At 47.5% G+C, this 27,452-nt stretch overlaps 1 long non-coding RNA gene across 1 annotated transcript; it reads right to left on the minus strand.

Moving 5' to 3' along the window:
- Positions 1-647: 647 nt before the first annotated feature.
- Positions 648-19,379, minus strand: LOC115506649. Its single transcript, XR_003966474.1, has 3 exons — positions 19,237-19,379; positions 17,220-17,438; positions 648-2,353 (listed from the first exon to the last, which is right to left on the minus strand). It is a non-coding gene; the product is annotated as an uncharacterized LOC115506649 (long non-coding RNA).
- Between the last annotated feature and the right edge of the window lie 8,073 nt (positions 19,380-27,452).

A 27,452-nucleotide genomic window follows, 5' to 3' on the forward strand; every position in this document is an offset into this window, starting at 1 on the left:
ATATAAATATAAAAATATAAAAAATATAAAAAATATAAAAAATATATAAAATATAAAATTTATATATATAAAATAAAATAAAATATATATAAAATATAAAATATATAAAATATATAAAATATATATATAAACTATGTAATACATATATATAATTATATGTATGTATAATTATATACAATAAATTATATATAATTTATTTGATGCATAATCATACATATAATATATACATATAATTTATATACAGATAAAAATATATACATATAGAATTATATATAATTACATACATATTATATATATCACTATATATAGATAGATTTATTATACGTAATTATAAATGTAATAATGTTATATATAATTATATATAATAAATAAATGGATTTATTATCATGTATTATGTATTATTAATATAGGTGATATATATTTAAGATTTGTTTATTATGTGCATAGTCATGCATATAATTATATATAATACATTTGTTACATATAATTGTACATATATAATTATATACTATATTATATATGTGATATATATTTACTTTACTATGCATTTATTACATACGATAATGTATAATATATAGTAAATACATAATAAATATCGTGATATATATAACAACATATATAATAAGTAAATAAGAAAGCATTTGACATAATAAGAAAACAAAGTCCTCACTGCCGCTATGTTTGACCAAAAGAGAACAAACTTTCTGATGGCACCTGTCCGGGGGAGATATTCCAAACTACGTTGTGGTGGGTTCTGTGTGTTTAGCAGTTTGTAAAGTACGTAGGGGTGTGCGTGTGTGTGTGTGTGTGTGTGTGTGTGTGTGTGTGTCTGGGCTGAGGCAGGTGCATGCGTGCAAGGCCCGCAGTCGTGGAGACACAACTGGAGGCGCGAGAGCTCAGACGCGCTCCGGTTCCCCAAACACGTCACCGCGCCGCCCAGACTTTGGTTTCTCGGCCTGAGCGCGGAGGTCCCCGCAGAGCCTCCCAGGTCAGACCAGCTGCCTGCACGCGTCTCACGTCTCCCTGATGCAGAGAGGTCCCTGCTCGGCTGCGAAGGGGGGTCGGACGTGAGCAGCAGCCCGGTCCCCACCGCTCATCCCAGGTTGCACGCGTGTCCCGGGCCCCCTCCCCGCGCTCGCCAGGCCCGTCCAGGTTTGAAGAAGGGAAACTCGAAGGTGCACGGAGGTCCCGTCTGGACGACACTGTGCTTCAGATGAGCTTTCGAACGAGTCTGTCTTTGCCTCTGGAGAGGGCGTGGGGCGGCCACATGTCTCCTGTTCTCCAGGGTTCCTGACAACCGTTGGTGCAAAGATCTTTCACAGCGAACAAAAACTCCGGGCGAGTTTCCTGCAGCAGGTGCACACGTACAAACAGACCTTATCCCTAATTGTGAGGGTGCTTTTGTTTGTTTCCTGTATCATGTCCCCTGGGACACGCACGGACCTCACGGTCAAACATCCACGTGGGAGACCCCTTTGAGGACAACAAGAATGCCACCAGTTTGCTTTTTTTTTTTTTTTTTTTTTGGAAAGTGCCTTTTTATTCTTTATATGGCCTCTGCCTGTCAATGCACAGAGGATACGGAGATTCGAATGAGGAGCCTGCCATGTGACCACCTGCTGTGTCCAAGGGGGCTGAGGGCAGCCCTGCGGGGGTCTGGTCGGGGACACAATGCGTGACGTTAGCACAGCCGACCCCTAGGGGACTTCTGCTGTGATGTGCTGTAATGACCAAGCCCTAGACTCGGAGTTCTCGGGGGAAATCTGGGACGCAGACACCAGGGCTGTGAGAGCCACGGCCACTTGCAGGGAGAAGCCGACAACAATTCCGGGCAAAGCACTTTCCTGCCTGGAAGGAAGGTCCTCCCGATTCCACAATTCTGAGCCGTGTGGGTTTTCCGACAGCTCACGAGCATGTTGTGAATACCAGTTCTGTCTTCTGCCCGCCTCTGCCGCTGTCTGTACGCGTATCCAAGCCCTTGCACATGAGGTCATGCGTAATATATGAAAATATACAATATATCTAAATAATAGCTAATATACTTATCATCAGCCTTGATGTTGTCGTTAAGAAAACAATGGCCATAAAAGCCTCTTCCTGGCCAGGGCTCTGGTGGAGACGGAGGGAGTCGATGCACACGTTTTATCTGATCTGTGATTCATTGATGGTGCATGGCGAGCACACACAGGCCACGGGCACACTCACCTGCACTCAGCCCACGCTTACCAGGTTCTCCGGGTCTCCTTGAGCACAGAGGGCACGGGGATTGTTCTGTGCGGGTTTGGTTCGCGCCAACTCACGTCCAAGGCGTTAGACGGGATCCTCCCTCAAGTGAAAGGAGCATCTTGAGTTTCTGAAATCATAAAAAAGACCCATATCAGCGCGGTCATGGGTGCCCAGGTTCTTAAAATACCCTGCCTGGTACGGGTGTCTTTCCCAAACAAATGTGACATGGGTTGTTTTTTTTTTTTTTTTTTTGGTAGCATATGACATTTGAGGGGATTGTAGAAAATCCTTAAATTCTTAAAAAGGTTTTCAATTCTAAATATTAATGTGGGAGGATGTTCCCCCTTCTTTAAGGGGCACTAATCTACAGAGAAAAGTACTGAACCAATGAAAATCAGCCAATTCTGGTTTTGTCCCTTGGAGAGGAAAATGCAAATTATGTGGTCATAGTCCGAAAAAATCCTATTAAGGGTACTTTGTTCCTGTTCCTTGGCTTGAGAGATGTGAGGGCATGAATACGTTCTCTGCACCCTGATTTTAGCAAGGCATTTGCAAATCATAATCTGTTTTGCCTTAGGTTTTTGATGGTTTTATCTTATTTTATTTTATTTTTGAAGTGCGGATTAAGAATGGAACCCTCTTTCCATGTTCTGAGTGCTCCTCATGCAAATAGTCAACCGTGACAAAAATTGTTTGATTTAGGGGATAGACGGTTTCACTGCAGGATTCCCTAGAGCAGTTCCCTGTACAGAGCATGACTGGAACACTGCAGAATTACTGAGTGAAAAGCCGTGGTCTGAGTGGACTGTATTTGAAATTATTGCCACGGTATTTGGGGGACAAAGAGCTCATTCCCCTATGGTCTTCCCCATGGAAGTCTTTTTCCTAATTTATTTTTAATGTTTATTTATTTATTTATTTATTTATTTTTTTCAACGTTTATTTATTTTTGGGACAGAGAGAGACAGAGCATGAACGGGGGAGGGGCAGAGAGAGAGGGAGACACAGAATCAGAAACAGGCTCCAGGCTCTGAGCAGTCAGCACAGAGCCCGACGCGGGGCTCGAACTCACGGACCGCGAGATCGTGACCTGGCTGAAGTCGGACGCTTAACCGACTGCGCCACCCAGGCGCCCCTGTTTATTTATTTTTGACAGGGACAGGGACAGAGTGTGAGCAGGGGAGAGGCAGAGAGAGAGGGGGACACAGAATCCGAAGCGGGCTCCAGGCTCCGAGCTGTCAGCACAGAGCCCGACGCGGGGTTGGGACCCATGAACCGTGAGATCGTGACTTGAGCCGAAGTCGGATGTTTAACCACTGAGCCGGTCGGTGCCCCAACCTGTGGAATTCTTTTTTTTTTTTTTTTTTAATGTTTTTATTTACTTTTGAAGGAGAGAGACAGACAGAGCATGAGCGGGGGAGGAACAGAGAGAGAGGGAGACCCAGAATCCGAAGCAGGCTCCAGGCTCTGAGCTGTCAGCACGGAGCCCGACGCGGGGCTCGAACCCACCAACTGTGAGATCATGACCTGAGCCGAAGTTGGACGCTTAACTGACTGAGCCCCCCAGGGGCCCCCCTGTGGAATTCTTAATAACGATTTTCCCCCCATCACTGCCGGGCAAATCCAATAGCACTCTGCCATTTCTTATGTCCAAGATGAAATGAGACCAGACCAGCTGGACCCTTCTGTTATTTTCATTCCCCGTAAACCCTTGGAGAGTTTTCTTTCTTTTATCTGGTTTGACAGATCTGCCCGTGTCTAGGATCGGGTCTGTTTTACGTTTTCAGTGAGACCTCCGACGTCACCATTTTTCCCCCCATGATTCCTTCGGCTGACAACGTTTGTCTTCTATCATTTCTATAATTATTTCTTCTGCGCCATCTATGGGAGGGCGGGAAGGACTGAGTGGGTTCAGAGACCTGGGGGAAGGTTGGTGTGCCTGACGTGGGGAGGGCAGGTGGGATGGGAGGGAGAAATGGAGAGGTTGAGGCATGAGAGCCCGTGGTCTTGGAGGAGGTGCTGGGGTGCCAGGCAGTCGTCGACAGCCCGTGATGTGAGTGGCTCTGGATGGATGGTGTCATGGCGGCTGCCTCTGCACCAATGCTTGGAGAATGATAGGAAAGGGCAAGTGAGAGCAGGTAGTCAAGTGTGACCATGGTCCAAGATGGTGGTGGTGTTTGGGTCCTGGCTGGTGGCCGCCATGATGGAGAAAATGGGGCAGACTGGAAGTACGTGCCTTGGAGAGAATGGACAAAGCCTGAAAGTGTTCCGAATGTGGGGGAGAAGGGGGTGTAAGAGTCAGGCATGCGCTCGGGATTCTGGTTTGAGCATCTGGATTATGCTGTTTATACCAACGGGGAAGGCCGAGTACATGGAGTGAACTGTGTCCCCCAGAGTTCACATGGGGAAGCCCTACTCCCCCAGGGGGATGAGGTTCAGAGGTGGGGTCTTTGGGAGGTGATTAGGGTCAGACGAGGGTGGGTTTACTGTCCTTGTAAGAAGAGATGAACTCATTCCTTCTGCCATGTGACAATGCACAAGATGGTGGTCATGTCCAAGGTAGGAAGACAATCCTCCCCAGAATCTGACTGTGCTGACACCGGGGTCTCACCCTTGCAGCCTCCAGAGCAGCAAGAAAATAAATTTGTGCTCAAGCCATCCCTCCCCACACCCCCCGTCTACGGTATGCTGTTACTGCAGCCTGAGCTAACATACCAAACGTGATGGACTTCTGCCTTTCTTTTAAGGAGCTCCTCTTTGTTTCTGCAGAAGCTTCCTTTGTCATCAATAATATTGGTCATGCAGGACTTACAGTGAGCTCCCCAAGCATTCAGGCCACCTTTTGTCCAATTAAGTCCATCTAAACCTATTAAAATAATTGTATTGGTGTGTTGGCAACCAGAAGGTCCTTGCTTCTCGTGTGATAACCAGACTCGGGTGAGGACAAGACCTAGGACAGACGTGAGTGGACAGGAGGATGATTCGTCACCAGCAGACCCCAGCTGGAGGGGACGTGGGAGACATATGTTAAGACATAGATTTGTTTCCGACAACTGCCATGACAAAATACCGATGGGGCTCTTTGAGCAGGAGAAATGTATTCTCTCAGTTCTGGAGGCTAGAAATCCGAGGTCGAGCTGTCAGCAGGGAGGGTTCCGTATGGATTCCCTGAAGAACAATCTGTTTCAGGACTCAGGAAACCACTTTGTGGATGGGAGGTGTTGGGAAATCTTCCCACTATCCCTCTACTCTGAAATATTCTTGCCCCAAGACGGAGATAGAGAATCTCAGTGGGGCCGGACCCTAAATCATTTTCTCCAGCTCTGTGAGATTTATTCATGGTAAGGGATGGTTGAAATAATTATCTGTGGGCAGTAACCTGTCGTCTTGCCATCTTGACTATTTACACTGGTCCATGCTGTGTGATTCAGAGCAATTTGCATGTTGGGTGTTACACTCACTGGCTATTTGGTCAAAATTCCCTTGAGGAGGAAATCATATTTGATATCCAAATCCATTGTTAAGACGTAGATTTGTTTCCAACAACTGCCATGACAAAATACCGATGGGTGTCTTTGAGCAGCAGAAACATATCCTCTCAGTTCTGGAGGCTAGAAATCCGAGGTCGAGCTGTCAGCAGGGAGGGTTCTGTATGGATTCCCTGAAGAACAATCTGTTTCGGGACTCAGTGGTTTCCCAGGAATCTTTGGCCACTCTTGGCTTGTGGATGTATCTCTTCAACCTCCACCTTGTGTCTTCACATGGTCTTCTTATAAGGACACTAGTCCTATTGGATCCAACCTTGTAGGATATCAACCTGACTAATTATGTGCACAAAGATCCTATTTCCAAATAACACCCTCTTTCAAGGCTCTGAGTGCATGTGAATTTTGAGGGGACACTCTACAACCCGGTGTCATGCCCTTGGCTAACATGTCCTCCTTTCCCTGTTTTCTCTCCATATGGGATCTTTCTGGTTCCTGCCAAAGTGGAAACAGACTTGTAGTGTGGGCGTCAGGAAGAAATAACACATCCTGGTTTCCTTTCTCCCGGCTGGGCCACTGACTTGGAAAGTTCTACCCTGATTAGCTCTGGTGAGTTTCTACCCTGCAGTTCCTGGGAAATGGGCAGTTAGAAGGGTACAGAGCTCAGGTATAAAATGCTCAGCTGCCTCATCCTTCACTGGAGACCCCATGCAATGGACGTCTGGTCACCCTCCTCCACCTCAGCTCTGCCAATCCTGAGCTGATGTATTGGTTAGCTATTTCTGTGTAACAAAAGTCCTCCCAAACTTAGCAGCTTAGAACAATACAGATGTATTATTTCACAGTGGCGGTGGGTCAGGATTCTAGGCATGAGTCAGCTGGGTCCTTTTCTTAGGGTCTCAACAAACTGCAATAAAGAATCGCCCGGGGCTGTGTTCTCATCTGAAGATTGAATTTCTCTTCCAGTTCAGTCTTGTTGTTGGTGAAATTCACCTTCTCCTAAGGGGATCCTCTGATTACGTCAGGCACACCCCGGATAATCTCCCTCTGATGCAGTCAAAGTTACCTGATTAGTAGCATTGTCCCAAGAGTGACATCCACCATGCTCACGGGTCCAGGTCATACTCCAGGGGAGGGGATTATACAGGGTGTGTGCACCAGGGAATGGAAATCTGGAGACCACCTCAGAATCCTGTGTACCATAGCTCCTTCCCATCCCATCTGTGCCTCTGAGGTTGCAGTGTGCCTTCCAGAGAGCTCACCTGATGTCTGGCAGGTGCCTCGCCAAATGCCTGGGGTGTCCACATCTCCTGAGAAGGGTCCCCTCCCTGCTCTGTAAAGGACGTTGATGGGCTCAAGGTGCAGGCAGCATTGCACAAACCAATTGCATTTTCCTGAAATTGGATCTCTCTGCTTTTTAAGAGGCACATATAAGCCTTGTTTTCAAGGAGGAAGTGTTCTTAAAATATCCTTTAAAACACCCCACAAATACGTGCGGGGCTTAAGAAAGCACATTCCCTCCTGTGACCCTGTCTGGGCTGTCTCAGACATTTTTCTGCTTGCTTGACCACCTGCCCGGTCTGGCCCCTTTGCCCAGAACATTCTCTTCCAAATGATGCCACTATCCTTAATTCTCCCAAGATAAAAGAGTGATAATCAGTCCCCTTGTGTGATGGACACATCAGAAGCCTGAATCTCCTCACCCCAGCTTTGCACACTGTATGTGCCTGAGCATCAGATAGCCCCATGCCCTTGTCTCCAGCCATGTGGCCAGGCTCAAAGGGGCTGGGACAGCAGACGGGGTCCACTCAGGGCTGCCTTGTCTAGGGAGGTATTGGGATTGTACCCCCAGGGACAAAGGGCTACATTATTAAGGGATTTGTAGTTTTATAGGACCTCCCTGATTCCTTGTAACTGAGGTAAGACATCATGTCCAGAACTTTCCATCCCCCGAAACTGAAGCTAGGTCCCCACGAAACACTGAAGCCTGTCCCCAGCAGCATATAGTTCCAAGTCTATAGATGTGACTCCTGTAGGGACGCCGTAGACATGGGATCACACAGGATTCGTCCTTCTGTGTCTGGTTTATGTCCCTCACCACGATGTCCCCAGGGTCCATTCGCATGATCGCAGGTACAGGACGTCCATGCTTCTCAGGGCTGAGCCATATTCCGCTGTGTGCCTGGACCACATTCACTCATCGCTCATCTGTTGATGAACACACGGGTTGCGTCCCACGGTGGACAAAGGTTCCCATCTGTCTACATCCCTTGTTATTTTCCGTTCTTTTCTTGGTTGGTTTGCATGTCAGCCACCCTGATGGGTGTGCCGAATCCCATTTTATTCCTCATCGAAACTTTTTTTCCCCCTGCCTCGAATCTGCACTGATGAAGGATCTGCAGTGACACATTCTTCTGTGTCTTCACATGCACTTGACATCTACTGCTGCTGAGGGTACACCTGTCGGCCTGAAATTCACGCAGAACCTCCGGATGGCTCCCAGGACAAGGACAGGATGTGTGATTTATCAGCATTGGTTTTGTTGTCTGGCTGTGCCCAGGGGACCTGAGTTCTGAGGGTTTGGGGCAACGGCCAGTGCCCCCTGGTGGCCCCATGTGCTCCCCACACTTCCCAGCATGCCTTGCAGGGAAATGTCGTCCACACTAAGATCCTGGGGTTTCGATACAACCTGGGCCCCCCTGACCCATTCAGGGGGACAATAGCGAGCGTTTGGACCCCTTTGAGGATTCGAAAGTGGTGTCTTCACCTGATGAGACCCAGCGGTGGGCAAACAATGCTGGTGAGTTCACGCTGAAATTCTCCCAAATCCAACAAGGCCAGCGTTGGATGCCCTCTCTGGCTGCCACCTGATTTTGCTGAGGTTAATTATTTTCATGCTCTTTGTAAAGCAGAACAAATTACAGTGAATTTGAGAGCCAGGGGCGGTAACATTAGGTTGGGGTAGGGTTCGTGGAGAGCAGTTATGGAGGCAGGATGGGATCACCCGAAATGAGAACACCACCCAATTTTTGCACTGGCTTCTTCCGTGACCCATATGGCAGGACAGTAAATCTGACTCAGTGAATGGACTCAGTCCCCAGTAGGCTCGCACCCAGGGTCATCACAGGAGGGCACAGTGCATGGCATGTTGTGGGGTTTTATACTGAGTTACAAACTATGCCGGGGAAGGAACTGCGAATCATCTCACAAAATTAATTCTGGTTATGTCAAAATCAAATCTTTCATAAAATGTGCCAGCTTGAATGGTGGCAAACTGATTCTTTCATCCACCTTTGCCTGTATCTTTAAAGTATATAAATTGAGGGGCGCCTGGGTGGCTCAGTCGGTTGAACATCCAACTTTGGCTCAGGTCACGATCTCACGGTTTGTGGGTTCGGGCCCCGCGTCGGGCTCTGTGATGACGGCTCGGAGCCTGGAGCCTGCTTCCGATTCTGTCTCCCTCTCTCTCTCCCCTTCCCCACTCGTGCTCTCGCTCTCTCAAAAATAAACATTAAAAAAATTTAAAAAATAAGAAAATGTATCAAGTGACTTATTTTTTTATATACTCTTCCCTCCTTATCATTGGTCCTATCTTGAGGCTGGCCTCAAATGCACAATCGCGCATCTTTGAGCTCAGTTTTTTGGAAGAATGGCTTCCTGTTTCCCAAACAATATCGCATCCATTGCACATTCTCAACATTGGCAGGCAAAGCCGATCTCGTTGGTTAATGTTGGGAAACCGAACGGAGCCTCTGTCATACCCGGGAGTTTTGTGCGTGGATTTAATCACCCGGACACAATGCCCAGTCGCTGCTGTTAGACCCACGTGTTCACAGACTTTCCAAGGCCATGTGACGAAAGGCAACACAAGCACAGAGAGCCCACAAACTTTGGAAACAGAGAATCTCATGCTCGAGGCTCGGGGAGCCTCTCAGAGAGGCTAGGTTTGCCTCAAGAGGGCTGAGCATTATGTAGCCGACAAGGAGAGTGGGGCTCAGCCATCGGGAGCAGGGATGTGAAGGTTCCTGCAGAAAACCCACGAGACCCCACCGATCGAGCAACCCGAGAGTCCCTTTCGTTCTCTTGGGGAGCCAGAAACCACACACTCATACAATCACGGTCAACGCGGAGGGAATGTGTTTGCATCCTTAAGACAAACTGCTTGACTTTTACCCATAAACCAGAATGAAGAACCTTTATCCTAAAGCAAATAGTCAATCGATTTTGGGCAGTGCCTGTATTTTTCTTTAACGTAGTCAGCAGGCCCCGAGTACGTGCCCTGTAGGATCAGAAAGGGGCTTCTGAAATATTTCCTTCTGTTCCCTGTCTTTCCTGCGGTGATCATTCCCTTGGCTGTGCAACGTTTTTAGTTCGATGTAACATTTAAAAATCTTTATTATTTCTTTTCGAGAGAGACAGATGGGCCGAAAGAGAGGGAGGCAGAATCCCAGGCAGGCTCAGAACATCTGCACAGAGCCAGACATGGGGCTCGAAACCAGGACCATGAGATCATGAGCTGAGCGTCCGACTTTGGCTCAGGTCATGATCTCATAGTTCTTGAGTTCGAACCCTGCATCGGGCTCTGTGTTGACGGCTCAGAGCCTGGAACCTGCTTCGGATTCTGTGTCTCCCTTTGTCTCTGCCCCTCCCCTGCTCAGGCTTTCTGTTTCTCAAAAATAAATAGACATTTAAAAAAAAAATCTTGAAAGACAACCACTTCTCTCTCATTAATTCAGCTTCTAAAACTGTTTGCCCAGATAATTTCCTTCATCCCTCCCGTGTGGATTGCTAAAGAGTCAGCGTTTAAGTGGTACTTCGGGCGTGACAAGTAGAGACGAGAGGGGTGGGATCCCCATGTCAGGAGGCCGGATGCAGACGTGTAAACCGTGAGCCCTCGTGCGTCCCTGCTAATGGCAGACAAATCAATCAAACATGCACAGTTACAAACACTTGAAAAAAAAAAAAAAACAAAAACAACAAACACTTGGACAGGCGCCCAAGGTTGCCCGGGGTTGAGGGCAGGGGAGCTGGGGGGAGGGACAGGTACAGCCCAGCGGGGTTGTAAATGAATACTTGATTTTATTTTCTTACTTTTATTTAAACTTTTTAAATGTTTAGTTATTCTTGAGGTGTGGGGAGGAGGGTCAGAGAGAGAGGGAGACACAGAATCCGAAGCAGGCTCCAGGTTCCGAGCTGTCAGCACAGAGCCTAACACGGGGCTCAAACCCACAAACTGTGAGATCATGACCTGAGCCGAAGTCGGATGCTTACCCGAGTGACCCCCCAGGCACCTCGTAATGTATCAATATTGGCTTATCACTTGTGACAAGGGCACCAAATGATTTTCTAAGTTCCTAGGTCTCCCCTCTCCACAATCTGCTTGGCTGTGGAAGGAGAGAGGTCTGGAGCGAGGATCCTGGTGTATCTGTGATGTCAGCCAGCACACCTGCCCATCCCTGGGTCACCTTTGTGCCCAGGTCACCCAGTGCACCTGCTTGTCCCCATGGAGGACACTGTTGGCAGAGTATTTGGAAACTATCTCTACTGTCTGCTCAGGTTCTCTGTTAAGTCTGAAAGTCTACCAGAAAAACCTGTGTTCGCTACCCAGAAGAGTAATTCCTGAATTCTGTGAGTGCCACCAAGGGTACGAATGGGGAGCTGCCCTGGGCTGGACTCATGGGCGGAGGGACCTGAGGTCTGAAGAGGAAACAGGTGTGACCAAGGCTGGAGGTGGGGGGCGGGGAGGGTGGCTGAGCACCAAGGAGTAAGTCCTGAGAGCTCAGGTCTGTGTGGGGTGGGGGCAGGGGGGGTCTCCCTGGAAAGCAGGTTGGACTGCAGAGACAAGGGTGCAAGGGTGTCCTGGAGCCAGGCCCTGGAAGGCACAGGTGCACGTTTGAACTCCTTCATCACCGCCCAGACCCCCCGCCCCTCACCTGTGCAGATGGATGGGAGGTGGAAAGCGGGCTGTGTCTGACACAGCCTGTCTGCCGGGGGCCCGCAGGGCTGTGTGCAGAACCATTCTGAGGCAGCACCCAGCCTAGACGGGAGGCACTGCACATGAGAAGCCCCAAGGCGGCCCCCGTGGTGACTCAGCTTCCCCTCCGAAGCCACTCCCTGGGGCCCCTGGGCCCGCTCCACACTGCGACCTCGCACACCAAGCCGCAGGCCGCAGATCATGTGAGTGGCACGCCTTGGTCCCTGCAGAATTTCACAGCTAGGAAACAACAGCCCTGTGGCCGGATGAATGACACCCAGGGAGGCTCCCGGGTGGAGACACAGCCACGCCCCATCCCCAAGAGGAAAATGTTCCTAAAGGAGATGTGGATGTTGAGTACAGACACAGAGGGGGGCTCTGTGCTGACAGCTCAGAGCCTGGGACCTGCTTCGGATTCTGGGTCTCCCTCTCTCTCTCTGCCCCTCCTCTGCTCACTCTCTGTCTCTGTCTCTGTCTCTCTTTAAAATATAAATAAATAAACATTGGGTCGCCTGGATGGCTCAGGTGGTTAAGCGTCCGACTTCAATAAACAAACAAACGTTGGGTCACCTGGATGGCTCAGTCGGTTAAGCGTCTGACTTCAATAAATAAACAAACGTTGGTTCGCCTGGATGGCTCAGTCGGTTAAGTGTCCGACTTCAATAAACAAACAAACGTTGGGTCGCCTGGATGGCTCAGTCGGTTAAGCGTCCGACTTCAATAAATAAACAAACGTTGGTTCGCCTGGATGGCTCAGTCGGTTAAGTGTCCGACTTCAATAAACAAACGTTGGTTCGCCTGAATGGCTCATTCGGTTAAGCGTCTGACTTCAATAAACAAACAAACGTTGGGTCGCCTGGATGGCTCAGTCGGTTAAGCGTCCGACTTCAATAAACAAACAAACGTTGGGTCGCCTAAATGGCTATGTCGGTTAAGCGTCTGACTTCAATAAATAAACAAACGTTGGTTCGCCTGGATGGCTCAGTCGGTTAAGCATCCGACTTCAATAAACAAACAAACGTTGGGTCACCTGGATGGCTCAGTCAGTTAAACGTCCGACTTCAATAAATAAACAAACGTTGGGTCGCCTGGATGGCTCAGTCGGTTAAGCGTCTGACTTCAGCCCAGGTCATGATCTCTCAGTTTGTGAGTTCAAGCCCCATGTCAGGCTCTGTGCTGACAGCTCGGAGCGTGGAGCCTGCTTCAGGTTTCTGTGTCTCCCTCTCTCTCTTCCCCTCCCCTGCTCACGCTCTGTGTCTCTCTTTCTCAAAAATAAATAAATAAACATTAAAAAAACCTTCCACTGTCTGATTTTGGCATTCATTTGTGGGTCTTGGCTGCACTATTTTTTTTTTCACTGTGTTGTTTTTCTATTGTGCACATTCCTTTTACATATATTAATTGAAGTTGTTAAAAAAAAAGATGTGTGTCTTCTCCACCATGTGTCTATTTAATCATGTAATTATGTCTGTATGGCTTTGTGGATATTTACCTAGTTCTTTGGGTTACTATGCAGTCTGCTGTGATTTATTGTGTGGTTCACGTTGCTATAGATTTGTGGGTTTCCTGCTCTGGTCCTCGACCATCAGCCTGGTCTCCAAGAAACCCTGGCCCCTTTTATTGGAGGAGGTGTGTTGTTTTTAAAGGTCTTTAAAAATGTGTAATCTTAGGGTTCCTGGGTGGCTCAGTTGGTTGAGACTCCAACTCTTCAGCTCAGCTCAGGTGTTGAACTCACAGTTGTGAGTTTGAGCCCCGTGTTGGGCTCTGTGCTGGGCGTGGACCCTACTTAAAAAAATCTTAAAGTTAATTATTGAATTTCTTATTTCTGCCCCCCCTTTTTTTAATTTGTAATTTTGAAGTAATTTCAAATTCTCAGGAAGTTGGAAAGATCAAACTGAGAAGTCCCATGGACCCTCTCAGCCAGTTTCTCTAACGATTAAGGTTATGTAAAAATAACACACTTTTTTTTCACTTTTTTTTCTTTTTTCTTTTTTCTTTTTTGGTCCTACTGCCTGCTTGTCCTCTGTACTTTCTCATCCCCAGCATTTTACAGTAAGCTTGAATTTAATTAATTAAGTGATTGAAACACTAAGACTTTATGGTTTTGAAGTCTGGGTCCAGAACGGCCTTATCTGAATGACTGCAGGTTTTTTTTTTTTTTTTTTTTTTTTTGTTGCCTGGGTTTTGTTTTGTTTTGCTTTGCTTTTTTCTTAGTTGAGTGTGGTATCTGCTTCTTCTGCAGTGACTGGTTTTCTGTGTACTTGTTTCTTTTTCAGACGAGCTGGTTGACTTCCTTCTTGGTGTGGCTGTGGGAATCCTTCATGCTGGGACAAAGCCAGTGTGGTGTAGACAGAAGTGATGTTTCTTGTTCCCTTTTAAAGTGAGGGTTTGGGGGCACCTGGGTGGCCCAGTTGCTTAAGACTCCTTCAGCTCAGGTCACGATCTCCCATTTCGTGAGTTCGAGCCTCGCGTCGGGCTCTGTGCTGACAGCTCGGAGCCTGGAGCCCGCTTAGGATTCTGTGTCTCCCTCTCTCTGCCCCTCCCCTGCTCATGCTCTATCGCCTCTGTCTCTGTCTCTCTCTTTCTCAAATATAAATAAACATTTAAAAAATTTAAAGTGAGGGTTTGGCCCTTGGGGGTCCCAGGCGTATTTTGGGGAGGGTTTCCTATGAGCTGCTCACATTTGCACCGAGATTAAGGAAAACGGACGCTCACATTTGCTGGTTCTCCAACACCCTCAGGGAAACGTCCAGAGACTGGTCTGTTATAACCATTCTTGGTTTCACCTTCAGATTATTCCTTGGTTTCCAGCCAGCTCAGTGCTTTAAGGGGATAACTTTTTTTTTTTAACTTTGAGCATTTTATTATTATTATTATTTTTTTATTTTATAGAGAGAGCGTGAGCAGTAGAGGGAGACAGAGAGAGAATCTTAACCAGGATCCCAGCTCAAGATGGAACTCGATGGGGGCTCGATCTCATGACCCTGGGATCATGACCTGAGCTGAAATCAAGAGTCAGAAGCACAACTGACTGAGCCACCCATCTGCCTCTGTTCTTTAGGGGGGATGTTTTTACCTATCAAGACCCAGCCAATGACCGCCATTACTGATGAATATGCCACCAGCCAGCCTTGAATGATTCTGCATCCGTGTGAGGCAATGGACTTAGTCTGTGAAAGCTCACACCTTTACAACAAGGTGGAGGGATCCCATTCCTTGGTACTGACCCAAATGAGCTAAAAATGTATGTCCACAGTGGAACCTGTGACTTAAGATTCCACATGCGGGGCGCCTGGGTGGCTCAGTCGGTTAAGCATCCAACCTCAGCTCAGGTCATGATCTGGCTGACCTAGCTCATTAGCATATGGCCCTCCAGGTCCTTCCCTGTTGATGAAAATGGGTTTCCTTCATTTTCAGGACTGAGTAACGTTCCGTTGTGTGTATGTATAGATTGGGGGTTTCGGTGGACGTTCCAGAGCTTAGAAGCCCTTGAGATCCCACTGGACTGAGGTCTGAGCTATAATCGAGCACAAGTGCCGATCTCCAGCAAATCTTTCTGGAAGCCTGTCTCATCCTGTATTATCTTTCAACTCTCTGGCCCCACTGCCTGTTGCTTCCCCTGCAAAATGCAAACGACACAGTGAACAAAGATATGAAAATGCACGGATTTATAGTCAGGACGCGAGTTTCTGGAGAAGCAGGTAGAAAGCGTGGACACAGCCACCATGTCTGCTGGCCTCCTGGTGGAGAGAACACAGCCGTGACGCGAACCACACACAAAGCCACGCAGCTGGTCCCCAGCACACGCACAGCGGCCTCAGCGACAATCCCAGGACCCAAATCAGAATTCAGAATCTGATATGGTGCCACATCTCGTCTCCTGGCAAATGACAAACAGTGTCTTGCTGAGACAGGAGGGGTAGGGGGTGGCTTCCGATAAGGGTGTGTATGTGCCAGGGAGGACGGTGGGAGTCTAATGCAAGTGGGTCATTATCACGGGGGGAGGTGAGGACCGCGGTGGGAGTGGGGAGGGCCGGGGGTACAACCAGGATGGCAGGGACCATGACAAAAGCCTGTGGCATGACAATTACAGCCTAGCTGTGTCAGCTCTGCCCTCTTCCTGCATTCGGCTGTCATGTTTTCTGACCTCAATCATCTCCATTAGGTCCTAAGCACCGCGTGGGTGTTTGGGGGCAAATAATCTGCCCTGTCTCCCATCAAACAATGGAGGGCTTTGGGGGAACAGAAAGGACGAAAATAACAGGAATATATCTTCGTACAAATGAGACAAAGCAAGATTTCACAGCAAAAAGAGCTACATTTCACAAAGAAAGCAGTTCTATCCTTATCCAAGATCCCTATGTAAAAGTTGACTTTGCTGAATGAATGAATGAATGAATGAATGAATGAATCTGGACAGATGGAACAAGAGTTTAAATAAAAGTGTTTTTCCAAATTCCGGGAGGAAAATGAGCCTCAAAATTTTCAGTCACCAACGCGGAATAACACAGCACCAGGGTCAAAAAAAAAAAAAAAAAAAGTCAGGATGGAAATATGGACCGGAAATCTGCGTCCTAACTAGAGAAAAGAGAAAACGTGTAGACAGCAGTTTGAACGTTCATGTGGAAGCCAGGAGGAAATCAGGAGCTGACTGGGTGGGGAGCTGGTATAAAATGGAATTATGTGTTGGTGTGTGTGAACTCACCCAAAGCAGGAAGAATGCATCTACCCAGAATGCTGTGTGCTGCTTTGCCTTTGACGTATATACATACCTGCACCTGCTCATAAATATGTATTGAAGGCCCATCCTATACTACATGTTGTTATAGGGTCCAGAGGCAGGTGCATGAATAAAGATGACCATATCAGGGACGCCTGGGGGGCTCAGTCGGTTGGGCACCCGACTTCAGCTCAAGTCATGATCTCGTGGTTCATGAGTTCAAGCCCCGCATTGGGCTCTGTGCTGACAGCTCAGAGCCTGGAGCCTGCTTCAGATTCTGTGTCTCCCTCTCTCTCTGCCCCTCTCCTGCTCACACTCTGTCTCTCTCTCTCTGTCTCAAAAATAAATAAATGTAAAAAAAATTTTTTTTAAAAAGACTGTGGAACAAAATAAATAAAATAAAAAATAACAAAATGAAGTAAAATAAAATTAAATGAAGTTAAATTAAATTAAATTAAAATTAAATAGGGACACCTGGGTGGCTCAGTCGGTTAAGCAGCTGACTTCGGCTGGGGTCATGAGCTCAGAGCCTGGAGCTGCTTCGGATACTGTGTCTCCCTCTGTCTCTGCCTTCCCCCATCTCAAAAATAAATAAACATTAAAAAAAAGATGATCATATCAGCCACCTCGTTGGGGAGGCCAACATGGAAACACGCATCTTGAACGTGTTTTCAGAAAAATGCCCGTGAATGGCTTCTCTTCTGCAGGCATGGAGGACAGAGGACACAGGAACCACTTTGGGCAGTACTGGAATGATCCAAGGTGTTGGTGGCAGAGATGACAGAGGTAGTGAGTGAGGTGGTGGTAGCCTCACCTGTGTTGACCTGGGTGCGGAGTCTGTCATTCATGAGAAGAAATTAGTGATGCACACGAGGGAGATATGCAGGTCTCTACTTGGAGGCAGTCAGGGGGATGGAAGGTCCGTCGGCCAAGATCAGGAACACAGCACAGAATGTACATTTGGAGAATGATGTAGATTTGGAGGAGATGATCATCTCAAGGTGAACTGTGGAAATGGGAGCCTGAGATGTGTCTGCCGTGGCCAGGGGAAGACACAAAAGGGTCAGTTGGTTTCATACGCAGCGGGTTGCGAGCTTAACATGGGCACATAAGGCTTGGGAGGTGATGGCAATAGGATCGGACCCAGGAGCTGGGGTCCAGAATGTCAGGCGGTGATCAAGAAAGAGCGTGCCAGTGCCTAAAATGTTCACAACGTAGGGTCCCCCTATGACTCAGCCTTTCCACTGCTAAGGATATGCCCCATCCCCCACCCCAAATGAGAAACAGGTATTGAAATAAAAGCAGCACACCCCTGGTCGCAGCCAGATGATTCATAGTAGCCAAAAGGCAGAATCAACCCAAATGTTCTCGGATGGATGAGCACAGAAGCAAAACGTGGTCCATCCCTACAGTGGAATGTTACTCACGCAGGAAAAGGAATGCCACTGTGGCACAGGCTACAACATGGCAGACCTTGGAAGCATTTCAACGTGGCATTAAGTGAAAGACAGGACACACAGAAGACCATGCATGGTATGGTCCTATGTCTACACAATACCTAGAATAAGTAAGTGCACACAGAGGACAAGGCAGTACTGATCTCCAAGGGGAGGAGGGGGAGGGTTGCGGAGGGATGCGTGATAGATACGGGCTTCAATTTTTGCACCTGATGCAAATTTCACACCTAGGTAGAAAGAAAGAAGTAGGAATTGCCCAAGGGGGTAGACAAGAATTGGTAACCGTGGAAGGCACAGACCGTGCTTTAAAGGGAGGATCACCCACACCCCCAGGGGGTGAAAAAGATGATGCGTTCTTTCTGTTTCCGTGATGGCGACATGATTCTAGAAACGATGGAACCTGACCACGTGTATCACTAAGGAAGAGTGCATTTGGGTGACGCAGCCATCCGCCCCAGTGACGGAGAGCTAATGCTTCTCTGGGGTTGAGGAGTGAGCACCACCACCGTGAGGTTTGGCTTCCTTGGTCCTACAAGTGATTTAGCTCCAGAGAAATAGGGTCTGAATGTCGTGGGAGCACAGATGACAACATGATTCCCCTTGGAGGCTCGGAGGGAGCGTGCTACACGCGTGTGTTGGGCAGCCATTGTTGGTGGCCCTCGGTTGGGGACACAACACCTTAACTGTGTTTGCACGTCCACAGCACGTCCATGTGTTTGCACGGATGTCTCCTCTCTGTGGGTCTTTAACTCTGTCTCTTCTCTTCTTGTAAGGACACCAGTCACATTGGACTTGGGCCCTCCCCAGTGATCTCATCTTGATGCCATTGTAGGCAAACACCCTATGTCTAAATAGGGCCCCATTCACAGGACCTAGGGGTTAAGCCTTCAACATCGTTTTGGAAAGAGAGACACCCCAGGGCAGGGCAGGACGCATGTGAAGAATGTGGACAGGTGGCGAGTGGAGGAAAGGCGTGGACGAAGTCAGTCCACGGGAGGAGGTACAGATCCGCATCGGATGTTTGAGGCAACGAAGGCCAGAGGAAGCTCATGCCGGATGGACAACATAGGGCCCGTGACAGGCCAACCCCATCTGGCTTCTTGTTTTCTGGTGCATAAAGAGTCCCTCCTGTCATGGAAACACCCGGTGTCTCTCTGCCCTGTGGCTCACAAGGATTTATTGTGGTTTTCAGCCAGCTCGCTTAATGGCCTCTGAACATCTGCTAGGAATCACAACGCAAGTCTGGAGTCGTTATTCAAACCGGCAGGACTATTAACCGTGGTGTGGTCTTGCCAGCTCCACATTGTTTACAGGTTCGGGGCCCCTAAATGGAATACCCTGCACTTGAGAAAAGAAAATCTAAGCAAAGCTCACCTTCGTGTTTCCAGACCTTCCCGGGTGACAATCTGGACCTTTTTCCTCTTTCTGCTTCCTGGTCCCCAGCATGTCAGGTCCTCAGTAGCTGAGGAATATTAACTATTATCATGGAAGTTTCCCAACAATGAAGGTTAAGCCCAGGCATCAAGAATGCTGGTAATAAAACACAACACATGAACAAACACATCTCCAAGACCTTTCAGAATAACTACTGACATATCAGCTGAGTTAAAGGGAAAAAAATACTGATCATCAGGGAAATACAAATCAAACAATGAGATACCACCTCACACCTGTCAGAATGGCTCACGTTAACAACTCAGGCAACAACAGATGTTGGCGAGGATGCGGAGAGAGAGGATCTCTTTTGCATTGTTGGTTGCAATGCAAGCTGGTGCAGCCACTCTGGAAAACAGTCTGGAGATTCCACAGAAAACTAAAAATAGAACTACCCTACGACCCAGCAATTGCACTACTAGGCATTTACCCAAGGGATGCAGGTGTGCTGTTTCGAAGGGACACATGCACCCCCATGTTTATAGCAGCACTATCGACAATAGCCAAAGTATGGAAAGAGCCCAAATGTCCATCGATGGATGAATGGATAAAGATGATGTGGTATATATATACAATGGAGTATTAGTCGGCCATGAAAAAGGAGGAAATCTTGCCATTTGCAACTACGTGGATGGAACTGGAGGGTATTATGCTAAGAGAAATAGATCAGTGAGTCATATATGGAATTTAAGAAATGAAACAGATGAACATAGCAGAAAAAAAAGAGACAGAGGAAATCAAGAAACAGACTCTTAACTACAGAGAACAAACTGATGGTTACCAGAGGGAGGTGGATGGGGGGAGGGCTAAAATAGGTGATGGGGATTAAGGAGGGCACTTGTGATCAGCGCAGGGTGGGTTGGTGAGTGTTGAATCACTACATTGTACACCTGAAACTGATGTTACAGTATATGCTAACTAACTGAAATTTAATTAAGAACTTAAAAAAAATAAGAATGAAAAATGTTATCTGAGTGTCCCAGGTAGACCAGAAGTCAAGTCCCGACTTTCACCTGATGGCTGAATTTCCATTATTGTGCATGGAAACAGTGGCCTCGGGAGACCCTTATCCACCAGCACGTTTACCTATGAGCGCGTCACGTTGTAACTGACCTTTTTAACGAGCCAGGACCCATCACTCTCAGATTGGGGTTTACCACGTATGCAGATTACGGGAACTGACGGGTTTAGGATTGAGTAGAACTCTTTTTAAAAAATAAAAGTCTGCTTTTTATGAAAGGGAGGGACAACGCATTTCACGGATGTGGGTCGTCACTCACTGTGTGTTGTACCTGGGAGAGCGGACAGACACAAAGGGTGCGGGTCAGTGTGGGGACCGTGCAGAGAAGGGGTGGCTGTGCAGGGACATAGCTTCCTGGGATTCGTACAGTAGTCAAGGGCCAGGCATTCACGACCGGAGCGTCTCATTCCTGATCGGAAGTCAGAGGGTCTACAAATGGTCTCCGGAGCCTCCCCCACTCTCACGGGTCAGGTCGAATGGTGGCCCCCCAAAAAAACACACATCCACATTCTGACCCTGTGGAACCTGGGAATGGGGTCTTACTTGGGAACATGGCCTTTGCAGATGGGAATAAGTAAAGGATCTGAGATGAGCTCATCCTGGATGCCCCTAAATCCAATGGCAGGTGTCCTGTTTATGAATTTTCCACATTTTCCAGCTTTGGCGCCACAGCCCAAAGCCCGCAGTGAGTCCTCCTGGCCACCAGAGGGGGATATGCGGACAGGATTTGCTCCCTCTCAGGAGAATTTAAGCTTATTTCCCTATTATCCATAAATGTTTTGCTATTACGTCTAGTTCTTCTTTGCCTTTAGGTTTAGAATGAGTGTGTTTGCTGCTATTTCAAAGGAGTGCAGGGTGGGGGGGTTCATATATGTGCTTTCTCTTTTCCCCTCCAAAAAGTCCTTCCTCCCCCAAAGCATCAGCTTCCTTCCACAGGATCTAATGGGTGCTCCCTAATTACATGTGCTGCACTTTCAGGCAGGGCAGGGCCAGTGAGATCCAGGAAGGGCAGGACCCCTGAGATCCAAGAGGGGCAGGGCCACTGGGATCCAGGAGGGGCAGGACCCCTGATATCCAGGTGGGGTACGAACACAGATCCAGGCAGGGCAGGGCAGGGCCACTGAGATCCAGGCAGGGCAGGGCCCCTCAGATCCAGGAGGGGCAGGACTACTGAGATCCAGGCAGGGCAGGACCCCTGAGATACAGGAGGGGTAGGGCCACCGAGACCCAGGAGGGGCAGGGCTGCTGAGATCTAGGAGGGGCAGGACCACTGAGATCCAGGAGGGGCAGGGCCACTGAGACCCAGGAGGGGCAGGGCTGCTGAGATCTAGGGGCGACAGGGCTGCTGAGATCCAGGCACGGCAAGGTTGCTGAGACCCAGGCAGGGCAAGACTACTGAGATCCAGGCAGGGCAGGATTGCTGAGATCCGGGAGGGGCAGGACCACTAAGTTCCAGGCAGGGCTGCTGAGATCCAGGCAGGGCAGGGCCGCTGAGATCCAGGCAGGGTCAATAAGATCCAGGCAGGGCTGTGGTCCCTCCAGAGCCTCCGGGGGAGGGTCTTTCCTGCCTCTTCCAGCTTCTCGGGCTCCAGGCATCTCTGAACTTTTGGTCGCATCCCTCCCATCTGTGACTCCACCTTCACGTGGCTTCTCTGCTGTGTCTGTGTCTCCTCTTGTGTCTCTTACAAGGACACCTGTCACTGGATTCAGGGTCCCCCTCATCCAGATGAGCTCATTTCAGATCCTTCACTCACTCACATCTCCAAATGCCATATTCCCCAGTGAGACCCATTCCCAGGTTCCTAAGGGCCAGGATCTGGAGCTGTGTGTTTTGGGGCCGCCATTTGACCCACCACAACGCTAAATATGTGTTGCCACTTCTTTGACATGGGCACTGGGCACTCACAACAGGCTCCGGCCATATTGCCGGGTCTAGGAGGGGTCCATGGTGGGAGTGGGCTTGGGCAGGCGACTGTCTCCACCTGTCCAGGATGCGCTCCTTATTTGAACGAAGAGGAAAGATGTGGTGTCCTGCAAAATGCTTCCAAGAGACGCTTCTGGTGTTCCTGTCTTCATGTTTTCATCCACTTCATGTGTCCTGTCCTCATCCGTGGTCTCTGCTCAGCTGTGCTGGTCTTTGCTGCCTGACTCCAGAACCCTGCCTCAATTTCCTACCTGCTCTGTGGGACTCGTAAGACCCTCCCCTCGGTCAGTTGTTGACCAAATGTGTGTTCATCCCCTGGCACGTGACAAATAGTAGGAGAGATGGACAAGATAGAAAGTCTATGCCTGGTTAAAGAAGCTCACAGCCGGGGGGGGGGGGGTCATGCAGTTCGTTTGTCACTTTCCAGTCAATGGGATCGAAATCATTTTGGATGTTTCGTTCACATTGGGTGTTCGTATTCCAAGGTTTTCATCAGCTTGTGAATTCACAGTGGTCTCATTTCCCTGCACTAGACAAGTACGAAAGAAATAGCTTTATAGGATTTGAGTTTTTCAAAACAATGCTTACCTTTTTTAAAAATTGATTTATTTATTTTGAGAGACAGGGAGAGAGCAAGGGAGACAGGCAGAGAGAGAGGGAGAGAGAGGATCCCAAGCAGGCTCTATTGTGTCAGCACAGAGCCCAATGCAGGGTTCGAACTCACGAAATCATGAGATCGTGACCTGAGCCGAAACCAAGAGTCAGATGTTTAAACTGACTGAGTCACTCAGGCATGCCTGTGATTTGACTTTTTTTTTTTTGACAGTGGAGCCCAAAAATAATTAGAAATGGAGACTGACATCAGTGACTTTCTCCTGGCCATTGCGTGTATAGTGATTTGGGACATATCCTAAGGCATAACGTAGTATCACGAGCAAAATCCTATGTCGAGATGAATCACATAGCAGTTACGGATATTTTCCACCCAAGACTCAGAGGACTGAGAATACACTTGTACTTTGAAAAACTTTTTTTTAATGTTTATTAATTTTTGAGAGAGACAGAGCACGAGTAGGGGAGGGGCAGAGAGAGAGGGAGACACGGAATCTGAAGCGGGCTCCAGGCTGCGAGCTGTCAATGCAGAGCCTGATGCAGGGGTTGGGTCATGAACTGTGAGATCATGACCTGAGCCCAAGTCAGATGCTTAACCGACTGAGCCCCCCAGGTACCCCAAGAATATGCTTGTGCTGGAAGACAGAATAGCATGAGCTCAAAACTGAGGTTGTGTGTTTGTCTCTGTTGGGGAGAACATTTATTTGATCCTGAATCATCACCGTGGATGTCTGTTCCTCCCAAAGGGAATTCGGAAGCGAAAGGTTTACCAGGCATCCCCCCGGGGACTTCTCCCTGCTCTCCCCACCCCCTATCTTCACGGTTGGTTCATTTCCATCAGAAACAAGCCAAGTGGAAAATGCCTTCCCTTCCGTTGCCTTCACCGGAGACGTGTCACGACCCGAGGCTGACATTTCCAGCTTGACGCAAGGATGTGGGGAAGAAAGGAAAGGATGAATCATTCTGTCCTGGGAGAGCGAGCTCTTGACTTCAGATCTGACCGTGGGAGACAGAGGAAGTGGACGTTTGCTGAGACCTGAGACATCCCCTCTGAGCAAATTCAATCCTTCAATCCTTCTTGGGAAAAACCACCACGTAGGCAACAGCCACTAAAGTAAAGTAAAGGATGGGGTGCCTGGGGGGCTCAGCTGGTTAACCATCTGACTTCAGCTCAGGTCATGACCTCACAGTTCATGAGTTTGAGCCCTGCATCGGGCTCTGTGCTGATGGCTCAGACCCTGGAGCCTGCTTCCAATTCTGTGTCTTCCTCTCTCTCTCCTCCTCCCCAGCTCACGCTCTGTCTCTCTCTCAAAAATAAATAAATGTTAAAAAAATTACAAAATGAAGCAAAGCATGGACTTTACAACACGAACTCAGTAAACGACGTTCTAAGTGACAAACAAAGATAAGGGGAAAGGGTTAGGTTTTCCGGGAGATGTGACTTTTATAGCAGCTTTGAAACTGCACATCCAGGGGGGGGCACTCTGTTCTGGACCACCCACCCCTTGCACGTGTCTGTCACTGGGGTGCAGAAAAGAGGTCGGACCCAAATACCTTGTCTTCAGTCTCTAAATTTGTGTGAACGCGGATATGGCACCAGCAACACTGACAGCTACAATTACCGGTTTTCCGCAGCCCCGGTGTCTTGCCTTATTTTTTGCTTCTTGGAAACAAGAAATAGGCGTGCATAAATTAACCCGAAGAGATATCGCAACCCATAATTAGGCACGTTCGCTGTGAAAAGTATGGGGTTGGTAGCATGAGTCACAGAATATCCAATTTTCTCTTGATCGCGCACAGAAAATACATCGCATTTGAATTCCTCTTCTGTCAGTCATAATGACAACCAAACCTACCAAGAAATAAATAGATAAAAAACAACACCAACAAACAAAAAACGAAACAAAAACAAAAACAAAAACACCCCGGAACCGAAACAGCAGGTGTGAGCCACAGCGTGCTGAAATTCCTAAAATGAACCTCACGTCGTCACGTGCATTATTTTTGTGATGTAGTGACCGACGCTATTGGAATGTTCCTGCAAATTGAAAGTCTTTTGCTGCGGTTTCTAAATAGAATTTTTAATGATTCTTCTGAGGCGCTCACGAATTCTGTGGATGGATTTCTCCCTGCCCCAAGCTCTGAATCATATCAATAGCTCAAGGGACCCTAGAAGGCTTCAGAGAACCTACTTGAGAATTAATTCTCTGTGCTCGAGCATTTTTTATGCAGAGGCGGGTCATTTCAAATTTCGTCACGGAAACTGATGTCCTGACATTTGCGCTGTTTTTCTAAATTTTGGTAGTGCGAGCTTTGTTTTGTTTTTTTCCCCCTGGAATTGTCCCTTTCGTTCTGCATTTGAGATGTATTTGCTTAGACCACTGCAAATCCCACTGGTTTTCATCAGTAGTGAACCATTTTAAAGTCACTTTTGGGTACGTGCACATTTATCTTTCTTTCTCTTGTCTTTTCCAGTGGTTTATGTGAAACAAAATATTCCCCCCAGAAAACGAAGTCTCTGCTACGTGGCACACACTCCTGAAAAATATTTATTGAGAACCTCTTGTGGCACACACAGCGTTCTAACAGGTGCACTCAGAAACAATGGACGCCATAGTGAGATCTTTCAGCTGGTGGGGCGTATTGGTGGGCAGACACGGAAAGTACATACACGCGCGTGTGTACGAAATACACGTGTCACTGCATGTGCGATGAAAGTCAAACAGGATGAAGAATTAAAATTGATAAAGAGCCCAGGACAAGGCGACATGTGAACATAGACTAGGGAGAGCAGAAGTAGTCAGTGAAGCTTATTTGTGGGCATTATAAGTTCCAGCAGAGGGAACAGTCAGTGCAAAGGCCCTGAGGGAGATTGCAATCCCTGAACAGCAAGGGGGTCCATGTGTCTGAAATGCACAGGACAATATAAATGCTGGGAACATTTTCTTGCTTCCTGAGATTTACGTTTCTCTTTATAAATTTCTCAGTCTAGTGCTTCATTCATTATATAAAAACTAAATTCATTCCAAAAAGGTCAGTCCCCCTCTGCTTCCAATGAGAGTAACTTTTGTCATATCCCCAAAGTTTTGAAATGGTGATTGACTTATTGTCTTGTGTTGATTTCCTTTTTTTCCATTACCCAAAGCCATTTATTTCATTTTATTATTATTATTTTTTTAAGTTTACTTATTTATTCTGACAGAGACACAGAGAGAGTGAGTAGGGCAGGGGCACAGAGAGAAGGAGAGAGAGAGGATCCCAAGAAGGGCCCACACTGTCAATGCAGAGTGCAATGCGGGGCTCGAACTCATGAGCTGTGACATCGTGACCTGAGCCAAAAGCAAGAGTCAGACACTGAACTGGCTGAGCCACCCAGGCGTCCTTCCCCAAACCCACTTAAAAGAGAGTTTTAAAATTCCAGTCCCTTGGTAGTTTTGTTTGTTAATATCTGTGTTCAAATTCTAGCTTCATGACATTATGGCTGAAACACTGTTTGGGTTAATGCTGTTTTCCTTTTGAGCTAACATAGGGCTTAAAAAACCTTAATGTGTATTTTACGGATGTGGGTTTGATTATGCAGCCATTAGATTTTCCTTCTACTATATAATTTATACCCGTAATATCCTTATTCTCTCCTTGTCTTCTTAAATCTGTCATGGGTAAGTGTCTTAATGTGGGTTCTATTTCTGGCCACAGGGAAGATTAGGTGATTCAACCCAACACGCCGGCTGAAACAAATTGAAGGTGCTAGATGAGTCTGTCCGTAAAACGTTTTATTGAAAGCACCACAGGGGCGCCTGGGTGGCTCAGTCAGTTAAGCGTCCAACTTCGGCTCAGGTCACGAATTTGTGGTTTGTCAGTTCGAGCCCCGTGTGCTTCCTTGCTATCCCATCAGTGTTGTGATGCTTTTAAAATTTTTAATGTTTATTTATTTTTCAAAGAGAGGTTGGGGGGGGGGAGGGCAGAGAGAGCTGGAGACACAGAATCTGAAGCGAGCTCCAGGCTCTAAGCTGTCAGCACAGAGCCTGAACTGGTCAAAATTCAAAATGAATGCTACTCTTGAAATGTCCTCTCACATTTCCTGGGCAAGAGGACAAAGGTTTTTATGTCCTTGTCTAGGCAGGGAAACTCCTAGGACATCTTTCCCACACATAGATGCAACTCTGAAGGTGTATATCAGTTTTCAAAGAGAAACTTGGAGGGGGGGGGGTCCTCGAGTCAAAAGTATTTTCATAATAATATCGAGATGTGATTTATCTTTTTGCTCTCTTACGAGCGTAAAGCAGACTTTTGTTATTGGAGAAGCATAGTGGGGGTAGCACAGCAGATTGAAAGCAGCTATATTCTACTGGGCATTAAAGACATTTGCCAAAATGTAAAAGAATGCTATCTTTGTCACTAATAGTATCACATGAGTGAGACTGGAATACTTAAATCATTTATGTCATATTATGTACAAATAGAATATATTCATCGTATAAGACTAAAATATTCTTAATACACTAAGAATATAAGAGAGTCATCATATAGTAAGAACACATTATTTGTGTTAACATGTAACTGCTTTATGATCATTGCTTTTTAAAAAAGAATTTAAAT

Source organism: Lynx canadensis, chromosome X, assembly GCF_007474595.2.
Source record: "Lynx canadensis isolate LIC74 chromosome X, mLynCan4.pri.v2, whole genome shotgun sequence".
Taxonomy (NCBI): domain Eukaryota; kingdom Metazoa; phylum Chordata; class Mammalia; order Carnivora; family Felidae; genus Lynx; species Lynx canadensis.